This window comes from Suricata suricatta, chromosome 13, assembly GCF_006229205.1.
Source record: "Suricata suricatta isolate VVHF042 chromosome 13, meerkat_22Aug2017_6uvM2_HiC, whole genome shotgun sequence".
Classification (NCBI taxonomy): Eukaryota; Metazoa; Chordata; class Mammalia; order Carnivora; family Herpestidae; genus Suricata; species Suricata suricatta.
In genome coordinates this window covers 57,890,919-57,917,704 of record NC_043712.1, presented here as the reverse complement: position 1 = coordinate 57,917,704, position 26,786 = coordinate 57,890,919, and positions in this window count along the sequence as shown.

The window sequence follows — 26,786 nt, the reverse complement described above, 5'->3', positions numbered from 1 at the left end:
TAGAAGGCATAGATTATGAATGGACTCACAAGTCATGGGTATTTACTATTTTCTTATAACAACCAATAAGTGTGTCTTTCTAAATAAAGGCAATTTTAAACTAGTAGATATAAAATATTATGATTTTTACCAGTAATCTTTTGTGACCCCCTTCTGCATCTGGGCCTTCATAACTTGCTTGGTCATGCATCACTATAAGTCCATGAAAAGATTCTTTGTTATGGACAGAAATAAACACATCCAAGGAAGGGTCTATTGTCTTCTGATGTTCCTTATCTCATCATTCAGGAATCTCCATGAAGAATCCTCCAAGTACATTTTGAGTTTTGTAATATTTACTATATTTTATTCTACTTAAATATATATTTATTGTATACAAACTCATGTGTTTGTCAGTGCTGTGTGATCTAGAAACTCAAAGGTAAATAAAAATATATCCTAATCCATGAAGGGAGCATTGTCCTGTAGGAAAGGTAGGAAAGGAAATAGATGATTTTAAGATATTGATTTTTACACTCTGCTAGAGTTATTCAAGAGAACACAAAGAAGAAGTTGAGCAAGTGTCCTAAAAGAGGTGATCCCTAATTTGCATATTGATATATGATCAGGTAGAATCATATAGACCTGATATGCAACCCCAACTATTAATTAAAAAAAATAGGACAACTAAGGATTTGACAATATCAAGTGTTTTCCAAGGGTCAGGACCTATCATATATTGCTGGTCAGTGAATATTGATGCATCTATTTTGAAGAGCAGTTTGTCAATTACAATAAAATTACTAATGAAAATATATGACAATAATCTTTTTCAGATATATATCTAGACAAACTTTTACTTGAGTGAATGAAAAAAAGGCATATAAGGAAATACTGTATAAAAGTATTTATTATAGCATTGTTTATAAAAGCCTCAAATTAGAAACATCTATGTTCATCAATATGTAAATAGATAAATAAAGTATGGCATATTCATGCTATGGAACACAATACTCAAATTCATCAAGTAGGTAGGATTGTATATCTCAATATTGACAAATATCAAAAGCATAATGTTGAGTAAAACATTGCAGAATGATAAATAAGGTATAATTGTATTTATGAGTGTGTATATGAATAAAAATTTAAGCACAGGAAACAGCCATACAGCAGCAGTTGCCTCTGAGAAGGAAGAAGGGCAACAGGATGAAAACCAGAGGTTAAAGGAAATTTCAACATTACTTGTGATGTTTATTTCCTTTATTAAAAATTTAGGGAGACTAAGAACATAAAAATGCTAAAATTTGTCATGTTTTAAAGCTGCAAATTTTGTTTATAACTAATTCTCAAAAAAATAAAATGAACAGAAGAATAGAAAGAACCAAGAACAATATGGATAAACTATTGAAAAAAAATTGAAGTTGGATAAGGAGGTATCCAGACAGTGGGAATGATCTGGGTAAATACACAGTGGTGTGAAATAGCCTGCTGTGCTTAACGAACACATAATTCACCACAAGAGTATGGAGTTCAAGGTAGGTAGGAAGTGGCAGGAGTAAAAATATGACAATTAAATAGACAAACTATGGAGGCCTTACAGGCCAAGTTAAGACACTTGGATTTTATCTGTAGGTGCTTAAATGTCTTTGAAAGTCCCAAGAAAGCAAATGATGATTAAATGAGTGTTTTTGATAGATTACACAGATCGGTGCTTGAAGAATGGTTTTAAGCATGTAAGAATATTAAGGTCCTCCAGAGAAACATAACTAATAGGATCTGTGTGTGTGCGTCTGTGTGTGTGTGTGTGTGTGTGTGTGTGTGTGTCTTTGTGTATGTGTATATAAAGGGAAAGAGAGAGGGTGATGGAGGGATTATTTTAAGGGATTGGCTCACATGATTATGGAGGCTAACAATTCCAAATCTGGAGGGTATGCCATCAGGCTGAAGACCCAGCAAAGAATGTCATTGATGTTGCAAAGGGCCTCAGCATGGAGAGTCAGAGAAGAGCCAATGCTGCAGTTCAAGACTGAAGAGCATCCTTCTTGCTCAGGAAAGATCAGGTTTTTTTGTTCTATTTGGGCCCTCAGTGATCAGAGAAGGCTCATACACATTATGTGGGTCAATCTGTTTTACTTCAGGTCTACTAATTTAAATGTTAATCTCATGCAAAACACCCTCATGGAAATACCCAGAATAATGTTTGATCAACTATCTGGACACTGTGACCCAGCCAATTTGAAAAGTAAAATTAACTATTATAAGAGTTAAGACAGTAAAATAGTTAAACAGAATGACTGCAATAATCCATGTTCCTCATTCAGAGCCTCAAAACATAGTAAAAGTTGAGTGCATATTTGTTAGTTTGAATTAATTCCATAGTGATTTAAAATATCTGACAAATATGTGTTTATATATGTGTCTGTACATATGTAAATATATACACATATACATAAACATGTCATGAATGTTCGTGTGGCACTCAATACATTCTGCACATCAGTATTATTCAATGAATATTGTGCAAGTTCTCCTTGTGCCATTTTTTTTGTGTGTGTTCTGGTGAACAGCTTGAATCAAAATGTCTGATAAAATGTACTAGGGTTGTGTTGGTCTACCACAAAGAAAAACTAAATGTTAAGAATGTCAACTAAAAATTAGTTGTTCTCTAGATCTGTAGACCTCAATAATCTGAACAATCTGCCAAGAAGATAAAATCATCTGATGAGTCCACCATGGTTTTGACTATAAGAGCTAAGATTCAAGGAGAAACATATATGTGGGAGAAGATGAAATGTGTTAATAAGTTTATGGATAATCAGAAATATATGTGTCTCATCATAAGAAGGACAAAGATGATCTCAAATTCCATCCTTAAATGAAGAAAATGAACCATAAACACATTTTGAAACAGTTATGCTTGATCTAGATGTTTAGATTCAGGAGTAACCTGCATGGCACAGATATTATCAGTATGGAGTAAATGATATCTCTCATGCAACTTTGAATTTCTCATTCTCCTCAAGGGATTCTCAGCATGGTCATTTTAATGTTCATTTTCCAATTCCTTCCCAATGTGGGTTAAATGTCTTTCATAGGAAATTTATGCTAACAATCATTTTTACCTGAGAAGAAGACAAAGCTTAAAGCTTCCAAGAACATTTTACTTTCTTACTGGGTAGTAATGCTTCTGGGACTTTAAGCTGAATAAAAATTATGCTTACAAAACATTCAATTGCCCCCATCTTATTCATCACCACTGCCAGTTTTTCATGTTTGAGGTAGAGATGTGCACCATTGAGTTTCTTTCATTATTATTTACTTGGCATTGCAAATATACTTATCAAATCATGTTTACCATATCATCAGGTTTTTTAATGCTTATTGTTTTTATTTTTGAGAGACAGAGACAAACGAAGTGTGATGGGGGAGGGGCAGAGATACAGAGAGACACAGATCTGAAGCAGGTTCCATCCAGGTTCTGAGCTGTCAGCACAGAGACTAATGTGGAGCTCAAACCCATGAACCATGAGATCATGACCTGAGGTGAAATCAAATGTTCAACTGACAGAGCCAGCCAGCCTCCCTCCATATCATCAGTTTTTAAGAAAAAAAAAATTTGTAGTATGGATGCTGGAAGTAAAAATAAAATATATGTCAGTATGATGTTTCTACTAACTGTAATACTGACCTTTTCAGAGAGTTCTGTGTGCATTGACTCCACCATTTACTAATTGGTGATCTTGGGGAGATCACTTATGTTGTTGTATTACCATCTTAATACTTTCTCTTTCATCATGGTATATCTGTTATACAGTGTTTATAACAAGTGAATGTTCATTTAAAGTTCTTGATAATCCTTAAATGGCTATACAGATGAGTTAGCATAATGGATAGTAATCCAATTATAGAAAACAATATCATATATTCTTTTTTTGTTTTTTTTAGTATTACATATTCTAATGTATAAAGACATTTTTGTCAGTATACCAATGTACAAGTTAAAGAGATTCAAAAATTTTTCTTTCAATCAGTTTAAAGTAGTGTATTCTTCTAGGATCTATCAGTGTTGGCAATGCTTTTGCTCCCCGCTCAGAATTAGAGTATATTTGAGCTTAAAGGGACCTTGGAGAACATACACTTCAACGCCCTCAACTCTCCCTCCTCCATCTTATTATAATGTAAAATTTGATGTGAGCATAAAACAAAGCTTTCTACATGGTGTAAATAAATTTCACTTTGGAAACTATATGTTAAAATGGATTTCAATTCTACTAGGACACAAATGAAATCTGAAATTTTAGATTCAAGAATAAGAATCAGACTTCCTATGGGATTTCCTTCTTTCTTTCTTTCTTTCTTTCTTTCTTTCTTTCTTTCTTTCTTTCTTCTTTCTTTCTTTCTTTCTTTCTTTCTTTCTTTCTTTCTTTCTTTCTTTCTTCTTTCTTTCTTTCTTTCTTTCGTGTAGAATGAAAAGGATTAAAATAAAAAGTTGTTGGATATTTTTGATGTTACCATAATAATGCCTGGTAATGTGTATGTATGTAAAAAAGATATATGGCCACTATCAAATAACATCTGTAGGGTGTGAGGATGAATGAAGCTGCAGGCAATGTAGAAAACATCACTTAAATTCTTAATTCTCTCTTATCTGTGAGCTGATTGTTTATAGTGTAAGTGCTTAATTCCAACCTTTTCTCATTGACAGCAAGCATGACACTCCTTGTAATTATACAATGTGTGTGTAAGGAATAGAAGATAATTAAAATATTAGCCAAAGTAACACATAATTAGGGACATAAATATTTTATTAGAAATGAAGATAGGCTGTATTCTTGAGGCAAAACTAAACAGCTTCTATTATTTACATTTTACTTTAGTGTAGGATTACCTAACATTTACAAATATTCCAATTTTCTAATATTTACAGAGACCATCCTAAAATGGAGTTATAAGAAAAAATATTCATAGCACTTCTTAAACATACACCCATCTACTTTGTCATGTTTGTAACAAGAAATGTTGCAAATAAATATATACTTAAATCTTGAAAACAGAAGATAGAGGGGCAACTAGGGCTTGCACTCATAACCAGTATTTTGGCAATGTGCTCTGTGATGGATTCACTTCACTCATCAACTAAGAGAACTGAATTAGAATAAAGCGGTGTCCTTTGCAATGTTATAGTTCACAAAATATAAAAAAGCTGTGATCTTTTGCTTTGGTTCTGATTGGTGTGAACTTGCACTGACCTGGTCAAATCCCCTAAAGAGATAGCTTAGAAGATACTTTGTATATAATATTATAGGTAAGAAAAATATTGTAAGTAGTGTTCTTAATCAAAGAAAAAGGAAATCAAGGTTAGAAAAGTTGTAAAAAAAAAACCCAAACAAGTCACGATGGAATAAATGACAGAGGGTTTGAACAAAGAAGACTCTCAAGATGAAGCAGAGGAGAGAAGAATGAGGAAGAATACATAAGAATACATAGTGGAATTCAACATGAATGCCCAAAACATTTTCATTTGAAGCAGAAGGGATTTAGTAAAACTTAGGCCAGAGAAGATTAATCTTCTCAGTAAAAATTGTGTCTTATGCTTAGGAAAACGAGATGGAGAAAAATACGATGGTCATAGGAGTGTTAAAACAATTTGGAACAGTGGCTGTGAATCACTAAAAATGGAGAAAATATAAGGAGAATGAAAAGGCTGCTGAGGACTTCTAAGCACTCAGCTGAGGTTAAAAATCAGAGATAGTATGTTTGCATAAGACAAAGAGGAAAGAAAACATGAAAAGCAGTATCTCAGAGTAGGCAGACAGACAGCTATAAGTCCCTAATATGAGCAGCATTAAAATGACCCATAACAGTTAATGAAAATACAAAATTTCAGTACCATCCTTTTTTGGTTATCTTGCCGCCCTGTATCTGGATGTCTGTTTCCTTCCTGAGATTAGGGAAGTTTTCAGCTATTATTTCTTCAAATAACTTTTCTGTTCCTTCTCTTTCTTTACTCCTTCAGAAATTCCTATGATGCAAATGCTACTATGCTTGATGGTATTGCTGAGCTCCCTTAACCTATTCTCACTTTTATTAATCTTTCTTCTTTTTGCTGTTCTGCTTCATTGCTTTCTATTACCCTGTCTTCCAGTTTTCTAATTTATTCTTCTGCATCCTCTAATCTGCTACTGATTCCCTCTAATGTACTTTTTCTTAATTTTAGTTGAATCTTCTAACAGGTTCTTTTTTATATTTTATAATTTTTGTTGAAAGTTTCATTGAGATCTTCTTCTCTTTTCTCAAGTCCAGTGAGTACCTTTTTGACCATTACTATGAATTATTTATCAGGTATATTGCTTGTCTCTGTTGCATTTAGCTCTTCTGCTGTAGTTTTGGGCTGTTCTTTCATTGGGGAAGTATTAATCTGTCTTTTCTTTTGTTTTCTACATATTAGGAAAGCCACAAATAGCCCATGATCTTGAAAGTAGAGGTCCTGTGGTGCCCGGTAGTACAGTACTCCTGTTCACCAGAACCAAGCATTTCAAAGGTATGTATGCACTGACTGCTGTGGTTGAGCCACATTTGCCTTCAGTTCGGTTGGCTGTGATAGTTTTGCCTGCTGTGTGCACACTGGGAAGGTTCTGGTCCCTGTGCTGTTAAGGGGCCTGTCTGAGGCCACTGTAAGCTTACAATTAAGTTGTGTGGGATTAGTGGTCAGGTCAGATATCTACCCTCAGTCCATTTGTTGAGGACACTTTTCCTGAGAGGCTTTTTGTGGTAGGTGGGACTAGCAGTCAGACCTAATGTATACCCCAGTCCTTTTGATGGGCCCGCAGTTACACTGATCTCTACACTCTTATCCCCACTTCATGCTCATGGATTGGAAGAAAAAATATTGTTAAAATGTCCAAGGCAATCTACAGATTTAATACAAACCCTATCAAAATACCATCAGCATTTTTCACTGAACTAGAATATATAATACTAAAATTTGTATGGAATCAAAAAAGACCCTGAATAGTCAAAACAATCTTGAGAAAGAACAAAACTGGAGGTATCATAATTCTAGATTATAAGATATACTACAAAACTGTAGTAATCCAAACAATATGATACTGGCATGAAAACAGACACACATATCAGTAGTACAGATTAGGAAGCCCAGAAGTAAATTCACACTCATATGGTCAATTAATCTACAACAACTAATGCAAGAATATACAATGGGGAAAACACAGTCTCTTCAACAAATGGTGCCGGGACTATTGTTTTAGGTGGCTAAATGTTAAACAAAATAACAAAAACAGAAAATGGACTGTTTTCTCTCACCATACACAAAAATAAACTCAAAGTGTTAAAGAGCTAAATGTGAAGGCTGAAACATAAATCTTAGAAGAAAGCACATAGTAATTTCTTTGACATTGGCCATTAGAAATATTTTTCTATGTATGTCTGCTCAGGCAAGGGAAACAAAGCAAAGTTAAACTATTGAGATTACAATAAAATAAAAATCTTTTGCATAGTGCACAAAACCATTAACAAAGTAAAAAGGAAACCTAATTAGGGGGAGAAGATATTTGCAAATGACACATCCAATGAGGGGTAATATCCATAATATGAATAACTTATAATACTCAAAAACAACCCCTGCAACAAATCATCCAATTAAAAAATGAGCAGAGCACCGGAATAAATATTTTTTCAAAGAAGATATACAAGTCTGTTGGATAACAGACACATGAAATGATGCTCAACATCAGTAATCATGAGGGAAATGCAAATAAAATACACAATAATATGTCATCTCACATCTGTGAGAATGGCTAAAAGCAAAAAGACAAGAAGTGTTGGCAAGGATGTGGAAAAAAAGGAACCCATGTACAATGTTAGTGGAAATGCAATTTGGAGAAAGTCACTGTTAAAAATAGTATGGAGTTTCCTCAAAAAATTAAAAGTAAAACTACCCTATGATCCAGTAATTCCATTATTGGATATTTGCCCAAAGAAAACTAAAGCACTAATATGAAAAGGTATATGTACCCATATGTTTATTGCAGTATTATTTACAATAGCCAAGATATAGAAGCAACCCAAGTGTCCATCAATAGATTAATGGATAGAGAAGATATGGTATATGTAGACAATGGAATGTCACTCAACCATAAAAAAAAATGAGATCTTGCCATTTGCAACAACATGGATGCAACATAGAGAGTATTATGCTAAGTGAGATTAGTTATAAACAGAAAGACAAATCCATATGATTTCACAAATGTGCAAGTTAAAAAGTAAAACAAATGAATAAACAAAGAAAGAAAGAGGCAAACCAAATGTTAAATCTCTTTCGAGACTCTTCAATACAGAGAACAAACCAGTAATTGCCAGAGGAAAGATTGGTGGTGGGGAAATGAAATAGATAAAGAAGACAAAGAGTACATGTATTTTAATGAGCTCTGAGTAATGTATAGAAATGTTTATTTATTATATTGTACACCTGGAACTAATATAACACTGTACATTAATTATATTCAAAAATAAAAATAATAAATTAACCAAAATTATAATATATGAAAAGTTGTCAGATGCAGCATAATCATTCCTAAAACAAAAGTCTTATAAGCTTAAACAAATTAGTTAGAAAAGAATATAAGTTTGGAAATTAATGATTCTAAGGGGGTAGAAAAAATTAGTAAAAGAATACAAAAGAATATAACGTAATTTTGTATAAACAAAGATAAAAATATCAATTAATGAATTAATTTAGCAAGACTATTAGATTTAAGGTAAACCTAAAAATCAATTCTGTTTCTAATATATAAAAATAAAATGATAAACTATGGGAAGCAATTTTTAATACCTAAAAACAAATCCTAGGGTGCCTGGGTGGTTCAGTCGGTTAAGTGTCCTGCTTCAGCTCAGGACATGAGCTCATTGTTTGTGGGTTCAAGGTTCAAGCCCTGAATTGGGCTGTGTGCTGACAGCTAGCTCAGAGCCAGGAGCCTGTTTCAGATTCTGTATCTCCCTCTCTCTCTGCCCCTCCTCTGTTCGCACTGTTTCTCTCTGTCTCTCAAAAATAAATTTAAAAAAAACCCATAAAATAAATAAAATAAATCCCATACAAATATACAAGACCTCAGTGATGCCTGGGTGGCTCAGTCAGTTAAGTGTCTGAAGTTGGCCCAGGTCATGATCTCACAGTTCATGAGTTCAAGCCCGGTGTCGGACTCTGTGCTGACGGCTCAGAGCTTATAGCCTGCTTCAGATTCTGTGTCTCCCTCTCTCTCTGCCCCTCCACAACTCATGCTGTCTCTCTGTCTCTCTCAAAAATAAATAAATATTAAAAAATGTATATGACTTCTATACATAAAGTATAGGATATTTTTAATTGAAAGTGTATACTTAAGTAAATGGAGGGGTTATACCTTGCTTATGAACTGGGAGATTCAATACTGTAAAGATATCAGCTTTCTCCAAGTTGTTTTATAAATTCAATGCAATCCCAACAAAATACAAATATATGTTTGTATAGTTGGAATTTTACAAGTAGATTTTAAAATTTTATATGGAAATGCAATGGTCTAATAATAGCTAAAATATTTTGAAAGAAGAATAATGATGTGGGGAGGAATTTCTCTATCAGAGAGCAAGGTATATTTTAATACTACATTAACTAAAACAGATATTGTTTCATGGATAGAAAGTTGATCAATAAGAGCCCCTGGATGGGTCAGTGGGCTGAATGAAGACTCTGGATTTCAGCCCAGTTCAGGTTATAATCTCACGGTTCTTGAGTTCTAGACCCCCTTTGGGCTGTGCACTGATAGTGTGGAACCTGATTGGGATTCTCTCTCTCCTTCTTCCCCACTTGTGCTCATTCTCTCTCTCTCAAAATTAATCAATAAGCTTGAAAAAATAGGATTCCCACAAAAAAATAAAGAATTGACCAATGGAATATAATAGTTGCCAATAAGAGACCCATTCATATATATGATATTTGATTTATGACAAAGGTATGAGGCAGATCAATGGAGAAAGAAATGCCTTCATAATAAATGAACTTTGGGCTTTACTTCACAGTAGAAAGCAATCATTTCCAGGAGAATTTTATGACATAAAGTTAAAGACAAAATAACTCTAAGAAATAATATATGAGAATAATTATTTTAACTTGGAGTTGAAAAGAAATCTCATGGATAAAAATATGTAAAAATTATACACGTACATAAAAGATACATGGAAATACTCAAATATAAAAATTTTAAAAAATACATTAGACAATATGAATTGCTATTCAGTGAAAGAGGAAAGTTGAAAGCTACAGGCTCAAAGAAGATATTTTTAACACATGTAACAAAGAACATATAGATCTCCTAGGAATCATTAAGAAAAAGATAGCCAACCTACTAGAAGAAAAGTGCAAGATATTCGAACAGGAAATTAAAAGAGGAGATCCAAGTGGCCAATAAACATATAAAAGAGGCACTAAATTTCATTATTAATCAGAGAAATCACAAAGAGAGACCATGACTCACTCACATTACTGGCAAAAGTTAGTATCATTGATGTGTCATGTGTTGCATTTTTTGGTGTGTGAAACAATTTAATTGTTCATCAACAGTGCATTGGATAAAACAAATCACAGTATAGTCCTACAGTGGAATCCTATTCAGTAATACAAATGAGCAAACTTCAGCTGTTTGCAACAATGTGGAATCTCACAAACATAATGTTAAAAAAGAAGCAAAGTACAAAAGAATACATACACTTACTAAAATTTATATTAAAAAGTTCAAAATGAAGCATAACTAAAGTTTCCTCTTAGGAAAGCATATATTTTGGGAGAGGAAAGGAAGAATTATAATTGAAAAGGGACAAAAGAAAGCCTTTTAGGGGAGGAGCTATGTTCTATTTCTTAACCAGGGTGGTGGTGACATGAGTTATTCACTTTGCAAAATTTTCCTTAGCTATGCATTGTTTCCTGCACTTTTCTAGAGGTGTGTTACATTTCAACAACAACAACAACAACAAAAAGTGTTTTATAAAAAGAACATGTGAATGGAAGCTTTGACGGTATATTTCTTCTAACAAATCAATACATTTCTAATGCAATTTCCCATTTCAATTGCAATTCATAACATTTTTGGAAATGTAGCCTTAGATTTTAGAATCCTTTTGAACAGTAACAACAAGGACAATGAGGGCTCAGAAGAACTACAGCATATATTACAATTCTCTAGTTACAGAGCAGTTACTCGAGGGGCCTTTCTTCTCTTTTCTTTTGCCCATGGATAACCTGGGCCTACGAATATTTGTAATATACCCTAAGGCTCTTCCTAGGTGGCTCAAAATATTAGTTTGACTACCCCTAAAATGTAGGTGAGGGTCACAGAACATGATGAAGCCCAGCTCCATTAAAAATATTAATGAAAGTAAAGTACCAATTTATTAAATGAAAATCCTCTGATCTGCTCACTGTAGCAAACAGCTGTTATTCTGTATCCTACTGAGGGCCTTGGGATCCAGTGACACTATCAGGTCTGCCTCTATGCACAGTTCTCTCAGCTGGTCAAATAAACAGCCCCTCTACCCTCCTGTAGAGATGCAGGGCTGCTCCCAGTTGTCAAACTCAAATAATCCCCTTCAAACAGAATCCCTGGCAAGTTCAAAGAAAACATGCCAAACCCCACTGTTTTTGGCAGATAATGGACACGGAGAACTGGCTCCAGGCGCAGAAACAGGAAGATGCCTCTGCATATGAACCTTTAACAAACCAAGCATTATCACAAATATCCCTCCCCATCCCATGACCTTTCCCAAAAAATCATCTCTAATCCCTAAAGCTCCAGCCTTCTTTTCTGCCACATTTCATATTCCAGTAGTTAAAAGTTCGAAGTTACTTAGTAGCACAAAATTGTGCTTATTGTTATATATATACAGTTTGAACACAGTATAACCAAATCATAAAATAAAGTAGTTGGGGTTGCATGTCAAAACACAATTTGACCTTAATTCTACTAATCAGTGAAGATACAAAAAACATTTAACATGCAAAGATACTGCATGGACACTGTCAAATTAGTAAATAACTTATTAGCTATAAATAACCAGTACAGTTAATAACTCACCTACATTCTTTGTGATTGATATAAGGCAAAATTTTTCAAGACTTGGAAATATGTTTTTCAACACCTTGTCAGTTACTACAATCTTCTCTTGTATCCCCATGGACTACTCCTACAGAAAAACTGTCATTGTCTCTCTGTCTGTCTATTTAATTATGCTTAAGAAAATGAGGTCCAACATTTAGCTGATTTAGCAGGCAGGACTGAATGTATGTTTCAATGGATGAACATTGACAAATGTGAGCTCAACACAAGTGATTTAAAACATCATGCTACTATGTAAATATCAATGACTGCTTATATTCATCATTCGATTTCCTCCTTCACCCACAATGGATATCCTGGCTTGATTTTAATAGGCACCATGGAGCTTAATTCCCCATCACAGGCAGCTCTTAAACTTCAGAAATAAAAGATGTTTGCTTATCTCACAAGAATTATTTAAGTATAAATGTGATAACTTGTTCATTTCTCTAGAAAGGATGTCTCAAGTTTTCCTTCCAATGGAATGCCACCCATGACACCTGGACCCTTTGAGAGGGCTATGCTAGAATAAACATTGGACTGAGAATCAGAAGACCCCAGTGTTAGTTATGGTTCTACCTCCAACTAGTATTGATAAGCTTTTGTAAAACTTGTTACCCCTCTGGAACTCCATCAAGTGCTCCATCTTTAAAATGAGAAAGAAATAGACATTACATGAACTTGGAGGTGACTTCCAGAGTTAGCTTTCTGAAATTTTATGATCCATTGTGATTATTCATACTTAAGAAGGCAGTAAGTTGTTTTTGAAAGTTACTAGCAGAATGGTGGTGGTTTAGAAGTTAAGGTTCTATCCTCAATGAAATGCTTACTCTGGTCAGGTAATTTGAATTCAGCTTTGAAGAGTGATTCAGGATACAAGAAAAGCTTCCCTTATCCTATCCAAGTTGATTTCCAAGTATTTCTACACATAATCATATGTACTTTCTCCAATTTATTATAATCTATATTTTTTCTTTTTATAAGCGTTTGTTTCCTCAAAAAGAATGTAGGCTATCTTGCTTACCACTGAATCTTTAGTGCCCAGAGCAAACCCTTGCCAATATTAGACTCAAAACCATATGTTGAGTGAGAAAATGCATAGTAAAACCATTTAACCAAGTGTAGCATAGACTAGATTTGTTTAAAGAAAGATGTTTAATGAATGCTGATATAGGAAGACTTTGTTTGCCTTAGATATGCCAAAAGGAAAGATGATGTGCTGGAATTAAACCAATAGAAAATATCTGGAAGTTTTCCCAGCCTGAAACATCTCTAGAGATGTATATGGCTTAAGTATGATGAGGTTTTGTAATAATACAAGAAAAATAGTCTTTTATTTTATATAGCATGTTCTTAATTCGATAGAAGGTTTTATTAATCCTAGAGTAATTACTTTTATTGACTGTGGCATGATTTTAAAAAAATATACAAGGTGAGATGCAAATTTTTACAAAAAATTCAACTGAATGCTTGAATCAGTTTCATTTTGTGCTAATAATATATCATAATGTACAAATTGTTATCTATTATGTTTTAGAAATGTAATTTACATAACTGGGCTTAAAAGAAAAATTTAAGCACAAGAAATGGCTTTTGCAAGTTTTCTCAGCATCTGTAGTTTCAACAACATATGGATCTGATTTGTTATTGCTATTTATTTGTGCATCTATTTTTAAAGATCCCAAGTTTAGCAGAATTAAAAATATGGATATCATCTGCATTGCTCCAGACCACTTTATCATAGAATAGTGATTTGTATATAGGTCATCAAGATTTTTTAGAAAGGGAATCTATAGTTATATTTTATGTAGTCAGAGAATTCACTGTTCCGTGATGCCTTTTCTTGGGTCATCTTGAAAACTGATTGTCACACAATGATCCAATCAGCTATTTGATTGATCTGATTCAGTTCATCCATGGCACCTGGACCAAACAATTCAAGGTCAGGTTATTTCTGTCTGACATTGATGGACATGGCATGTAACATCAAGGGATAAAAGGAGCCCATTATATTTAAAAAACTGCACTAAACCAAATACATTTCTGTTGCTTTGCTTGAAGTTGACTGAGACTATCTGAAGTGGGTAATCTTAGCTCAATGATTTTATTTGACAGCAGTGGTAAGTATGGATTTGCACAGTTAGTGTGTACCCTCAGGCAAGTTATTTAAAATCATGATGGTAGTAATAACTCATTAAAGGACTGTAGTTTTGTGTTCAGGAAAGTGGCCTGAATACAGGATTTGTAAGAATTTGTTTAACACCAAAATAAGCAAAGAACTTCTGGATCAAGACAACAAGTGTAGTGATATTAATACAATGTCATCCAATTTTGCATGTTTTAAAATAAATTACATAAATAGGCAAGAGATTTTCAATTTCCTGTTCTCTGAATATTGTGCCCCAAACTCAAATTTATTTTTTATATGTCACAACTTTTGACTGAAGCATTCATTCTCCTAATATTCATTGAATGTGGATATACTATGAAGAATGCACTTTTCTAGGAACTGAGGATATAACAGTATATAAATTAGACAAAACTCTCATTTCTATTAGAGATGAAATTCCATTGGGTAGAGATAGATAAAGATATTAAACAAACTGTTCAAATACTGTACTGGGAAATGATAGTACTATGGAAATAAAGCAGGAGAGGGTGGTTGGGAAATATCCTGGGGTTTGAGGGTTCAATTTTAAATGGAGAGGTTGGGGTAGACATTTTTGAAAAAAGATAGTGGAAGAAATCAAAAAGTGAAAGAGATATCTATAATATCTGTGTAAACATGTTCCATGCAGACTGTGTAGACAGTGAACAAAGTAGAAGGCTGGACTGTTGCTCCTTACGGCCACAATAAGGTCCGCATGGCTGGAGTGCCATAGAAGTAGGAGCTAGACATAAAGTCAATTCTGTAGGATCTTGTAGGATATTATAAGGACTTTGTCTTTTACTCCAAACACAGCTAGGAATGGGGGTTTTTGAGCAGAAGGGTGATAATATCTAATTACAGTTTAACAGACTTGCTTTCTTCATCAAAGTGAAAGTAAATTATGGAGTTTCATGTCAGGATGGAGAACATTTAGTTAGGAGTGAGATGATGGTGGCTTGGATCACAGTTTTAAATCATATACTATTCCTCACACAGCTGTAGGCTCTCTCTCTGAAATTATATCTTAAGGGTTCTAGAAGGCTGTCAGGGCTTTTCTAGTTTTTTTCACTAGTAGAATCTACTTATGTCATCACTTTATGTAATTTATAAACATAATACATTTATCTCACTTATTTGTTATTTGTTAAATGAGATTTAAAATAGCACCTAATTCATAAGATAATGTTGAGAAGAATTACAGAAGAGTATGCATGTAGGGGTACCTGGATTGCTCAGTCGATTGAACATCCAATTTCAGCTCAGGTTACAATCTCAAATTTCGTGAGTTCTAAAGCAGCCTGGAGCCTGCTTTAGATTTAGAGTCTATGTCTCCCTCTCTCTCTGCTCTTCCCTCAATCATGCTCTGTTTCTCTCTCTCTCTCTCTCTCTCTCTCTCTCTCTCTCTCTCTCTCTCTCTTTCTCTCTGTCTGTCTCTCTCTCTCTCTCTCACTTGCTCGCTCTCTCTCACAAATCGAACATTAAAATATTTTTTTTAAATAATATGCATGTTAAGCATACAGTACAACATAAGTTTCCACTACATGCTAGCTGTTATTGTTAATATGATTAGTGGGACAAAATCTATTCTAGTAAATAAATAGAATATTTACTTTCATTTATTTAATTCTTCCTTAATTATTCCCAGTAATGTTCACTAGTTTCAATATAGCATTCTTGCACATCAATTCCTCAGTAGATTTATACCTAATTCTTGTGAATCATGTCATTAAATATGATTTTCTGTCTGTTCATTGCTAATATCTAGAAATATGATTGGTTTTTGCATGTGGATGGTGAATTAATTTACCTTGATATATTTATGAATTAATTTTAGTGATTTATCTGAAGATTCCTTGGGCTTTCTATACATCGTGTCATATCTTCTGAAAAAATGCCAGTTTTATTTCATTATTTACATTTGTTACACATTTTCTTATTTTTTTCTTGCCTAATTGCAATGGCAAGAGCTTCCAGCACAGCCTTGTATGAAAATGGGGTAATGGGAATCCATATTTCATTTCTGATCTCAGTGGAAAGGCTTAAACTATTTTAGCATTAAGTTATGATATTTGTTATAAATTTTTGATAGATGACTTTAATCAAAAATGCAATCTAGAGGTGATCCAGATACTATATATGAAAATGTTTTGTTTATGGTTGCTACATGTTTATTCATGAAAGATATTGAGATAATATTTTTGCCTTATATTTGTATCTAGGTTTTGGTGTCAATGTTATTCTGCCCTCATTAAATCAATTAAGAAATGTGTCTTTATTTATTTCCTAGAAAAGTTGTGTAAAGCTGGTGTTACTTTTAACATTTGGGAGAAATCACTGGGAAAGCCATTTTAGTCAGAAAGTTTCTTTGTAGGTAAGTTTAAAAAATAAATTTAACCTCTAATAAATACAAAAAGAGACATTTTTTATCTCTTGTATTAGTTTTGGTAGATTGTACTTTTCAAAGAATTTGTTCATTATTTTGTTAGAGTTTCAATTTAATTAAAATACAATTATTTATAGTTATTGTAGTAGATTGAATATGGTTCCCCAAAATATATTCATACACAAATCCCTGGAACCTACAAATGTGACTTTATATGAAAAAAAGGGTCTTTACAAATGTGATTGTCAAGAATCTTGAGAGGAAAATTATCCTGGATGAGCAGAGTGGGTCCTAAACACAATTACACATCTCTTTAACAGAGACATACTTAGGGAAATTTCAGAGACAGTAAAGAAGACAAAAGGACTATAGGGGCAAAGATTGGAATGATGTAATCACAAGCCTAGGAGTGTTGGCAATCACCAGCAGACAGAAGAGAAATAAAATGGATTTTCTCGAATCTCTACTGCAGGAAGCAGGCCTTTTGTGGGCACACTGATTTTTTAAAAATAATTTTTTTCATGTTTTATTTATTTTTGAGAGAGAGAGAAACAGCATGAACGGGGGAGGGGCAGAGAGAGAGAGAGACACAGAATCTGAAGACAGGCTCATATAATTCTAGATTGAAGTTTTTTTTTTTTTTAGTACCTTAGAAATGTGAGCTTTTTGTTTTGTTTTGTTTTGTTTTTCGGCTTCTCTTGTTTTGCTGAAATGTTAACTGTGAGTATTGCTGCTATTTTGAAGATAATGTATCTTTTTTTCCGCTCTTTGGCTATTGTGACTTCAGATTTGCTTAGTAGTTATATTCCTGTGGTTCTTAGTAAGCAATTTTGTCATTGTTATTTTTTTAAATAGTTTATTGTCAAATTGGTTTCCATACAACACCCAGTGCTCTTCCCCACAAGTGCCCTCCTCCATTACCACTTCCCTTCCCCCTCCCCCTCCCCCTTCAGCCCTCTGTTCCTTTTCGGTATTCATTAGTCTCTCAGATTTTGTGTCCCTTTCTCTCCCCAGCTCTCTTTCCCTCTTCCCCTCCCCATGATCCTCCATTAGGTTTCTCCTGTTAGACCTATGAGTGCAAAACATATAGTATCTGCCCTTCTTGGTCTGACTTATTTCGCTTAGCATGACACCCTCGAGGTCTATCCACTTTGCTACAAATGGCCAGATTTCATTCTTTCTCATTGACATGTAATACTCCATTGTATATATATATACCACATCTTCTTGATCCATTCATCAGGTGATGGACATTTAGGCTCTTTCCATGATTTGGCTATTGTTGACAGTGCTGCTATGAACATTGGGGTACATGTGCCCCTATGCATCAGCACTTCTGTATCCCTTGGGTAAATCCCTAGCAGTGCTATTGCCGGGTCATAGTGGAGTTCTACTGATAGTTTTTTGAGGAACCTCCACACTGTTTTTTCAGAGTGGCTGCACCAGTTTACACTCCCACCAACAGTGTAGGAGGGTGCCCGTTTCTCCACATCCTCGCCACCATCTATGGTCTCTTGATTTGTTCGTTTTAGCCACTCTGACTGGCGTGAGGTGGTATCTCTGTGTGGTTTTCGTTACTGTATTTTCTGAGTCTAGAATCAGTATTTAATTTTTTACCATTTTTTATTTTAATATCTTTTCTTTGGCTTAATTCTCTGTTAGGGTCATATATATCATGAAACATATTAATCACTTTTTTAAAAGTTTGTGATGATTAACTCTAATATCTGAATCATTTGTGATTCTGCTCCTGTTTGTTTTTATTCAAGTATTTATTGGTCATTTGATCCTAGTTTCTGGTATCTGGTAATTATTCACTGAATATCATCCATGTATATAAAACTCTCGTAGAGCAAAGTTGAAGCTATGGCTGATACTATATTTCCAGGAAAGGATTTGATTTTGTATCACTTAAAAATCTTGGTCATTCAAATTTTCAGCTGACTGGGTTGCTCTCTGAGTCTTCAAAGAGATATTATTTTCCTATATTTTCTCAGTAGGAGTGTTGGTCTAAATATGTTACTTTTTTTGCTATTGCACCACATGATTTTGTTTTGTTTTGTTTTGCTTTGCTTTAAAAAAGTGAAAATGAAATTCCACCTGTTTCAACTAAAAACACCCAATGTTTGCCATCAAATGTGTTCTTCACTGACTTTTATTATAGAAAAAAGTTAATTATTACCTAAATGAGATATTTCATATAATCCTTAGAAACTATTGTCAAGTTAATTAATCATTTAAGGAAATTTATTAGGTATTAGGGATACCCATTTCCTCATATGAGTCATTTAGATGTGAATAATGCTAAAGAGCCATTGATTCCAGAACAAAAGAGTGTCTTCTGATAATTCATACAGATTTGATGTTACCTCAACTCAATCTTGTAAAGAAAACATGGAATCATTTGTTCTGCTTACTTCTTTTCTAAAAGCCTAATTTCTACTGAAAAATAAGTGACTGTATGGCCATCATTATTAAGACCTCCTTTAAAACTTCAAGATCTCTTACTACATCTTTGCATGTATTTATATAATTTAATAATTAAGTTTCTAAAACATTCTGTTTATGTTTGAATTTTTATAGTTCTGTGTTCTGCCCCTCTGAATCATTGCTCTTCTTGTGTTTATTATTCATGTTGTATGTATCAAGTAGTATACAATGTTTTTTTTAGGTAGAAAAGACTTGTAAGTTTCATTCAAGTGTACCTCTTCTTTTAATGCTTCTTGCTATTTTCTCTTCTTAGTAGGTACTTCCATATATGTATTTTTTAATTTTTAATGTTTTTTATTTGTTTTTGAGAGAGAGAGGGAGAGAGACAGCGAGAGCAAGGAAGGGTCAGAGAGAGAGGGAGACACAGAATCTGAAGACAGGCTCCAGGCTCTGAGCTAGCTGTCAGCACAGAGCCTGATGCGGGGCTCGAACCCATGAACCAAAAGATCATAACCTGAGCCGAAGCCGGATCCTTAACCGACTAAGCTACCCAGGCATCCCAACTTCCATATTTTTTGTACTCCTAGTTTTTCAAGATTATTTTCAATTAATAGCTTGACATTGAAAAGATATTTTTAAATGAAATGTTTTTATTTTATAAAAATACAGATTAGCGTATAATTACAAAAATAATACAGATAACCTTCAATGGTAACATCTTGCAGATCTGTAGTGCAAATGACTGACCAGATTATTGACATTGTTACGATCTACTGTTTCTATTTAGATTTTTCCAGTTTTACTTTTATTCCTTTGTGTAAGTGTGTGTATTAAGTTTTTGTGTAATTATATCATGAATTGGTTTCTATATGCATGACTAGAGTCAAGATACAGAACAAGTCCATTACCTCAAGGATTCTTCCTATTGCTCCTTTATACCCACACTCTAACCCTTTCTCTCTAACTATCTATCTCTGGCAACCACTTCTCTGCTCTTTATCTATAATTTTATTATTTCAAAACTCTTATACAAATGATTTCAAAAAGTATACAGTCTCTTGGGATTGTTTTTCTTCATTTGGCATAATTCCTTTGAGGGTCATCCAAGTTGAGTATATCAACAATTTTATCCTTTTCATTGCTTCATACTAGTCCATAGTATGGACTTACAACAATTTGTTTACCATTCACTTATTGGAGGACACTTAGGTAGCCTCTAGTTTGGAAATACTGTGAATAAATTTGTTATGAAAATTCATTTATAGGCTTTTATGTAAGCCATAGTTTTCATTTCCCTTGGATAAATGCCCAAGAGTGCAACTGCTGGATTACATTGTAATTGTATGGTTTTTTATTTTAAAAAATGCTATTTTCTTGAGAATCTGTGCCATTTTGCATTCCAACCAGCAATATATGAGTGATCTTTGGGTTTGTTTTAAAACTCCTGATATTCACTACCACCCAATATTTTAAAACCTGATTTGGTGTCACTTTTTATGTTTTATTCCTGGGATACCAAGTTAAACTCTTTTTTTTTCATATTTATCTTGAAATTTATATTTTCATCAATTTTTTTCATAAGAAACTATTCAACTATTTTCAAATAGCTTAGGTGATAGAAAAATTGGTTTATTATGTCAAGTTTTATAATTGAATTTCACAACACAAAGGCAAATAGAAAGGGGTGCCTGGGTGGCTCGGTTTGTTGATCATCCAGCTTCGGCTCAGGTCATGATCTCACGGTTCATGGGTTCGGGCCCCACGTCGGGCTCTGTGCTGACAGCTCAGGGCTTGGAGCCTGTCTTTCGATTCTGTGTCTCCCTATCTCTCTGACCCTCCCCTGATCACCCTGTCTCTCTCTCTCTCTCAAAAATAAATAAAACATTAAAAATTTTTTTGAATATAAAAAAGCAAACAAAGGCAAATAGAAAGCACCTGCTTAAGAAGAACTAAATTAAGGATATGCCTTTATCATATAATAAACAAGAGTATACTACATTTGAGGACCTAAAGGAAGGTTTAAAAAATAATACTATACTTAAGTAAATCTTTCCCAAGGTGGAATTTTAAATTTCCAAGGTAATAACAAATTCAAGTGAAATAAAAAATATTAAAACACTATTGTTAAATAAAAATGACTTCAAACTTACTATTATACATGGAAACAGCTTTACTTTAATTGATAAATAAATGCTTAATAAAAGCTGAGAATGAACTGAGGGTTGGGGGGGAGGGGGGAGGGGGGAAGACAGGTGGTGGTGATGGTGGTGGGCACTTGAGGGGAAGAGCACTGGGTGTTGTATGGAAAACAATTTGACAATAAAATATTATGGAAAAAAAAATAAAAGAGCAAAAATTATCAAAAATTAAGAAAAAAATGTAAAATTATCCATTATAATATTCATAGACAATTGTCTTTCATACATTTACTAATTAAAGATCTTTGACTAGATTAAGTTGTTTGGGGATAAAATAAGTGGTTAATTTTAGGATATGAGATTTAAGTGGAAGAAATATAAGTTTCATTTCAAAATTTTATTGGCAGAAGTAAAGGTCACAGACCTAAAGCATGAAAGTTACATGGTGCTACCTTAGTTGTTAAAGTACAACTCCAAATTCCTGGCTATAGCCTCTTTTTGAGGAGTTTAAGCCAGCAAAGTTATCAATTCTTTTATGAAATGCCGATCATTTAGTTTCTTGTAGTGGTCTATGTAGTGCCTGACTCAGCTCCTCCTAAACTTGACTATCCTGAAATGAGTTTACAAATAAAAGGCTAAAATGTGAAGATGAAAGAAATGTGTACATCTCTTAATTTAATACAGAAAGCTCAGGTATTCTCTACAGCCAATCCTGGCAGCATTAAAAAAGAAGCAATATAAAAATTAGTTCACTTCAGCAGTGCCAGATTCAATCACCCAGCTATTGTGTAATGTCAGTTTGAAGATATCTATTGTTTATTATTTCACATTGAAGCAAAGGAATAAAAAATGTTTCTGCCCAATTGTCTGCCAGGGAATACAGTTTAGAGTAAATCAACACTTTATTGTAAAATATTGCCCTACTTGTTCCTTCATTGGACAAAGTCCTTGAGGAATCAGTCATGTATTTCAAGTATCAGCAGAACTTAGGAGACCAGCTGAGCTACATCACTTTCAGCATTTTATTTATTCACAAGGAAATCTTGACTTAAATTAGCTACATTCTGTCTCGGCTTCACTTGATTATCTAGATTTACACAGGGGTTGGGGAAGCAATTTATGCAATTCAAAGATGCCAACTTGTCGAGGAGTAAATCAAGGTGATTTTCATGAAGCTCATTTTACATAAGGGGTCTTTTACTTTTACAAGAGATATGCTCTTTCCTCTCATTTCTTTGTAGAGTTTGGAAATACTGTGATAAATTATTACACATTCTTATTCTTATTTCTGTTGAGTATAGATGTCTATATGATTCAAATAATTCAAAATTTCAAATTGCTTATCACGTTTATCAAAGTTCTTGAGGCACTAATATACAGGAGTTTGAAAGTTGAAGGTAAATTCCTTTTTATTTTGTATATTTAAATAGGGAGATGAAACCATCTTGCTCTGTACAGTTTTTCCTGATTAGTTGTAGTTTTAAAAGAAAGTATAATTTTTACCTTATCTTTGGGAGTTTCAACCACAGGGATACATACACTGTCTGCTCTGACTACTTAATAGACACCTCAGTTGAAGATCCTACAATTACTACTTTCCGACATTTTATGGAAATTTCAAAAATTGTATCCTTCAAGGTTTGTATTTATCTTTATATTGTATGTGGTATGCTTAATGTGCTAAGCAGCTAGTCCAGTTTAAGCAGCTAATGAGTGGCAGAGATAAGGCTAAAAATCAGAGTACCTTAGTACTTGCAGTACTTAATGCTTAGCTATTCATTTCCCTACACCAAGAGTGCTGCCTTTACTGAGTTTGAAAAAACACATTTAATTCTCTCTGTAATGGACAGAACCTAGAGGGCCCCTGATGGTCATTTCCCACCTCTCTGCATCCCTTATGTTTGTGCTCTGTATAATCAATCCTCTGCCTTTGAGTGAAGACTTCTTTCATGTCACTTCTTTCTGAACAACAGAATATGGCAAAGCTGACAAGATATTGCATATATGTAATTTAGCTTCCAAATCTACTGATTTTGAATTAATCAAAGGCAGATTATCCTCAGAGGCCTGACTTAATCAGGCAAAAAACCTCAAAAGAAGGGAAAGTCCTCCTTCCTTCTTTTAAGACTCAAAGCAGGACAGATTTTCCTAGCTGGCTTGATGACACAAGCACAGTCATGCCAAGAAAGTAGAAGTGGCAAGATGCTAAGAATTATGGATGGTCTCTAGCACCACAGTTCTGAAAACAACCAGAATGAGATTGGAAGTAAAGTCTCTCCCAGGCAAACCTGCAGTTGGAAACACAGCCCAACCAATAGTTTAACTGAAACTTTGTATGACCTTGAAAATAGAATCCTGCTAAGACAAATGTAGGCTTGTGACTCATAGACACTGTGAAGTAATAATTGTGTGTTGTTTTATGTTGCTAAATGTGTAGTAATTTGTTACTCTGCCACAGACAGACAGAGAGATGGACAGAGAGATGGACAGACAACACACCTATTGTGCTTGAAGTTAGGGTCATTAATCCTTCTAATGAAAGAGAATGGTTTTAACCTGTTTGTTTCTAACACAGAGAAAGGGTCCACTACTTCATAGTCTGGCTCCTGCACCACATTTGCTCCTCAACAGTGCTGTGCATTTATCTCAGAGCTCTGGCCAGACTAAATAAGTGATTGTGTCCTCAGGCAGTGGTCCCCAGACATCTGATTTCATAAGTCAAAATAATTTTAGAATATGTTTTGGGGACACAGCATTATCAACTCTTGATTTTACAATATAAACACTGTTTGAAAACACCAACTAGTATCTAATCATTTTATCATTAAAAAAGTATAATACCAGAAAGTACAGTATGCACATGATCTCAGGATAAAGGGGGATCTTTCCCAAGAAAGAGGAGTTTGCAACCACACACACACACACACACACACACACTTTAATTTTCCCGTTTGCTTTAAACTAGAACAAAACATTGTCATAGACTCATACCAAACTACAGACTGCCATTTAGAAGCTACTGTTGTAAGAAGTTTTAAAACCATTAGATGGAGCAAATTACATTCTTTGATACTTCTTTCAGCCTGCTTCTTACCTTCCTGGATTAAGGTTTTTTTTTTTTTTTTAAATAAAGAGTGAACTGGAAATATGTGCTGTCTTTTTATGTCCCATTAATTACACACTTAATAAAAAGCTTCTTCATTTATCAGGTAGTACCTATTCACCAGGTACAATCCTATGTACTCAGTATGTATTGTGTTACTGAATCTTCATTATGGTCCTATTATTTGTATTAATATGATTATCTTCATTTTACAAATGGGGTTTCTTAGGCAATAAAGGCTTATATAACTTTCCCAGGTAATCTTAGGTTACTGAACCTATACTTTTAAACACTATGTTATATTATTATATGAAGGGGGATTTTACTTTGTATATATTCCTTCTTCTCTGTATTGATTTCACACAAAAAGTAAACCAAAAAATTGACATTTGATGGGAACAAAGGCATAAGAAAGCTATGCAACAGAGCAAAGATAGTGTCATCAACAAATGATGCTAGAAGAACTGAACATCTATATACAAAAACAAAAAAGAATCCAGACATAAATGTTATACCATTAACAAAAATTAACCAAAAGGATCATAGACCTGAATATAAAATCCAAAACTACAGAACTCTCAGAAGATTATATAAGATAAAATCTAGATGACCATAAGGGTGACAATACTCTTTCCAACACAACAGCAATGGTATGAACCATGACAAAAATAATTGATGAGCTGGACTTCATCAAAATTATAAACTTCTCCAAAGCTAAAGACAAGATCAAGAAAATTAAAAGGTAAACCACAAACTGGAAGAGAATATTGGCAAAAGACATATGTGATAAAGGGATTTATTCCAAAACATAAAAATAACTCTTAAAATTAACAATGGATCAAAAATCCTAGAGACACTTCACTGAAAAAGATATAAAAATGACAAATTAGCACATGAAGAAATGCTCCACATCACATGTTAACAGGGAAATGTGTATTGATATATCAGTGAGATACCATTACATACCTGTTAAAAATGCCCAAATCTGGGACACTGACATTATCAAATTATGGTGATGATGTAGAGCAACAGAAACTGTCCTTCACTTCTGGTTGGACTGCAAAATTGTACAGCTACTTTTGAAGAGAGTTTGTCAGTTTCCTACAAGTGACCCATACTCTTACCATGTGATTCTACAATTTTGCTCCACTTATCCAAAGGAGTATTTATCCATAGGAGTTTAAAACTTATATCCACACTAAATCTGGACATGGGTGTTTATAAAACCTTTGTTTGTAACTGAAACAACTTAGAAGCAACCAATTATCCTTTGGCAAGGGATTGAATATGTAAATTGTGGTACATTTAGATGATGAAATATTATTCAACACTGAAAATAAATTAGCATGAAGCCATAGAAAGACTACAAATCTTACATGCATGTTACCAGGTATAAAAAAGTCAATCTGAGAACGCTGCATAGTTCATGATTCTAACTATATGACTTCTGGAAAAGCGAAAGTATGGAGATAATACTAAGATCAGTGATATCCAGGAGTGAATGTAAGGATAATGAATAAAAGCAGAGGATTTTAAGGTATTGAAAATACTCTTTATGATGTTATCATGATGGATATGTCACTACACATTTGTCCAAACTTGTAGAGTCTATAATACTAAAAGTAAGCCCTAAGGTAAACTATGGACTGTGGGTCATTATGATGTGTCAGTGTAGATTTAGTCTTGGAAGAAAAAAAGTATATATATATATATATATATATATAGTGAGTGATTTGGATAATAATGGAGTCCATGTATGTGTGTAGGCAAGGGGTATAGGAAAAATCTTTGTACCTTTCTCTCTCATTTTATTATAAACCTAAAACTGCTCTAAAAAATTAAGTCTTTAAGAAAAAATATAGAAGAAAAGCAAGAAGACATATGAAAAAATAGAAGCCATCCCTAGTGGACTTCTGCTACAATTATTTGGCAGTTTTTTTTTCTGGGTAATCTTTTTTTTTAATGTTTATTTATCTTTGAAAGAGAGAGATAGAGATAGAGATAGAGAGAGAGACAGAAGCCAAAACCCCCTTCAGGCTCTCATCTGAGCTGTCAGCACAGAGCCCGACATGGGACTCAAGCACATGAACCATGAGACTATGTCCTAAACTGAAATTAGATGCTAAATCGATTGAGCACCTATCTAGGGAATCTTAAATATGGAAGTCATAGTCAGACTTAAAAATACATCTTTTCAACATATAGTGGTGAAATCAATAGAAGAAATTATAACAGAGATATAGAAATAAAGGGTAAAATGACTAAAAATATTGAGGAGAATGTAGATCAGTAAAGGGTAGTTGAGTTTCCTTTTGAAAAATACCAGAACGCAACTTGATCTCAGATTTGGATTCAGATTTAGGCAAGATTTGTTTACTGCCCATTTTGCACCAAAGACCATGCAAGACATTTTCACATGTATTCTAGTTACTTAATAGTCATAAACTTATAGACTGTTGAGCCA